Source organism: Myotis brandtii, unplaced genomic scaffold, assembly GCF_000412655.1.
Source record: "Myotis brandtii unplaced genomic scaffold, ASM41265v1 scaffold290, whole genome shotgun sequence".
Taxonomy (NCBI): domain Eukaryota; kingdom Metazoa; phylum Chordata; class Mammalia; order Chiroptera; family Vespertilionidae; genus Myotis; species Myotis brandtii.
In genome coordinates, this window is record NW_005361076.1 from 546208 (window position 1) to 549647 (window position 3440).

Genomic DNA, 3440 nt, shown 5'->3' on the forward strand with positions numbered 1-3440 from the left:
GTGACAGGGGGCAGCGCCCCAACCCCCTGATTGGCCCTGCTCTGTGCGTGACAGGGGGTGGCGCCACAACCTCCCCATCGACCCTGCCTTGAGTGTGACAGGGGGCAGTGCCCCAACCCCCCAGTCGGCCCTACCCTGAGTGTGACTGAGGGTGGCATCGCAACCTCCCGATCCGCCCTGCTCTGTGCATGACAGGGGGCAGCGCCCCAACTCCCCAGTCGGCCCTGCTCTGAGCCCGATCAGGGGCTGCACCTAGGGATTGGGCCTGCCCTCTGCCACCCGGGAGCGGGCCTACGCCAGCAGGTCGTTATCTCCCGAGGGATCCCAGACTGCGAGAGGGCACAGGCCCGGCTGAGGGACTCCCCCTCCCCCCCGAGTGCACAAATTTTTTTGCACCAGGCCTTTAGTGTATATATAAAAGCCTAAGCAACCAGCCGACTGGCCTAGCTATGACACACAATGACCACCAGGGGCAGATGCTCAACACAGGAACTGCTGAGCAGCAGCAACTTTGCAGAGTGCACTGTCACACCCTGGGACCCCTCAGGGGATGTTGGACTGCCGGTTTCAGCCCAATCCCCACAGGCCAGGCTGAGGGACCCCACCTGCCAGAGGGACCTCACTTATTCTGTAGATGCCCTTCAAGCACCAGCGCCACCCCAGGTGCATCTGGCTGGGGAGGGACTGCAGGAGGTTGGCTCCAGGACATGTCCAACCTGTCTCACCCAGTCCCACCTTGTCAGCAACCTTCTAATTAATTTACTTTCAATGTGCACAAATCTGTGCACTCGGCCTCTAGTATACTAATAATAAAATTTTGGATTTTCAATGTACAAGAATAAAAAGATAATCACATTTAATGTTTTGGGTATTCTTAAATTTTACTATTTTTTTGGTTTTCTTTATAATCTTTGTCACTCAATAAATTATTTCAATCTGACATTCTTTATTGTTCCTTATATCTATATATTTATTTCAGAATTATATATTATGAGACATGGATCCAATATTTCTTCAAATACTTCTATTTCTACATTTTTGTCTTTCTTTATCCAGGATTCCTATTACTTGGGTTTTGGAATCTCTACTTCCATCATCCATATGTTTTTAATTTTTGCTTTATAATTTTTTATTCTTTTATACTTTTTTCCTTCCAGGGCAGTTTCTCAGTGTAGGTGTCAAATTGACAAATGTTTCTTTAGCTGTGTACATTCTACTGTTTATCTATCATATTGTTAATATATTCCTTAGTTTCTTCTACTGCATGTATCTTGCTATTTCTTTTACTGCATGTATCTTGTGTACCGATTTTACTCCTCCAATGTTTCATTGTTTTGGATTGTGAATGATTATTATTATTGGGTGTGATAAATGGTGTAGATGAAGTGCTGAATGATCTACAGCTTAAGCACTTCAGGAGTAGAAAACTATAGATTAACATTAAAATTATAGATACATACTTATTTTATAACATTACTGGAATTTTCTGATTTATCTTACCAAGGATTCCAAATTTTACTGGAAGGAAGATGAATACAGATACAGGATAATTAGCAAAGCCACTTTTGGCTTCTAGGGGACCTGAGAGGACACACAGTTTCCAGTGATTCAATTGTGCAAAAGAGCATCTCACCAGATCTGGTGAATTCAATGATTATTTTTATACTAGTGTCCCAGTGCATGGATTCATGCACATTGAAAGTAAATTAATTAGTCCCTCTGGTACAGGGACTAAAGCAGGTGGTCCTGGGTGGTGGCTGGCGGGGCAGGACTGGGAGAGACAGGCTGGACATTCCCTGGAGCCAACCTCCTGTGGTCCCTCCCCGGCCAGCCGCATCTGGACCGGTGTTGTCTCTCAAAGGGTGTCAGCAGAGTGAGCAGGGTCCCTCCGGCAGGTGGTCCCTCAGCCTGGCCTGCGGGGATCAGTAGAAACCAGCTCTCCGACATCCCCTGAGGGGTCTGGAGTGCGAGAGGGATTGCAAGGAATTGAGCTCCCTCCTCTCTGGTTCCGGGGTGCATCACCCGAGAACCACCTCTGTCAAGTGACTGTGGCTCAGTAGCTCCTGCATTGAGCATCTGTCCCCTGCTAGTCAGTGCGCATCATAGCTAATGGCCAGTCGGACAGTCAGATGGTCACTTAGCCTTTTATATATATAGACTAGAGGCCTGTTGCACGAAAAGATTCGTGCAATAGGCCTTCCCCTCCCCTAGCTGCCTGCACCGGTTTTCCTTCGGCACCGGGGACCCAGGCCTTCGCTCCAGCCAGAGCCGCCTTCAAAGCCTTCGCTGCTCCGGTGGTTGCCACCTTCAAAGCCTTCGCTGCTCCACCGGAGCCGCCTTCAGTCTTCGCTCAGCCACTTCGGGACTACATATGCAAATTAACTGCCATCTTTGTTGGCGGTTAATTTGAATATCTCACTGATTAGCCAATGGGAAGTGTAGCAAAGGTATGGTCAATTACCCTGTTTGTCTATTATTAGATAGGATTGCCATTTTGTATTTAGCATGTGGATCTCCATTCAGGCAGGACTTATATGAGTAATACAGAATGTTTGTTGATAGTTGGGCTCTTCCAGGTTTGAATGCAATTTAGCATCAACATGGGAACCTCCTTATTTGGGAAAACAGAAACTGTACCTAGATGCCCCTAAACAATATTTTATATCCAGATTGCCATGAATATTAAATGGTCATTGCCCCTCAGTAGCAGTTACTAGAAATTTTTGCTGTTTCTGACATTCTTAAAGTAATAAGGTATTTTTATTGATCTCTGATTGTTTGTATTTAAAAATGGTAATTTGAATGCCATTATTATCAGTTAAATTCTTAAATAACCTGAATATCTTATTTACAGTAAAAATATAATCTTCTGTAAAAGCTATTCTTAATTGTAAGAAAGAATATTTCTCATATAAAATAATAACTTACTAATAAAATGTAAACATTTATTATTCAGCATTAAATATGAAATGTGGTTTATTGCAAAAATAATCAGTTTCAAAAATTAGAATATTTGTATAGTATAGTTAGGTATTCTTTTGTTTGTTTGATAGTATTTTTTTTAAAACAAATATGCGAAAACTTTATACTTAAAGGCTAAAAAATGATCACTGTGCAAAACTTTCCACATATTACAATAAAGATTCTATTCTCAAAATAATTTGTGAAATTTCTCATTTGGACATAATGGAGCAAGCCAGTAATACTTTCTTTGGAAGGGGCTCAATGGTCACAAACTCATTTCCTGAAATTAATCTGATTCATAGAAATAACCTAACAACACACAAAACTTTGCCTCCTAAAAATGTGAATGACAATGGTAGCACAAGTCAATGATTTAGAGGGCATTTCCAATGAATTAAAAATATATTTTGAACAAAATAATTTTCTTTAGAATGGGTACAGAGCCTTCAAAGATGGTCTATTTGAAAAAAAGAAAA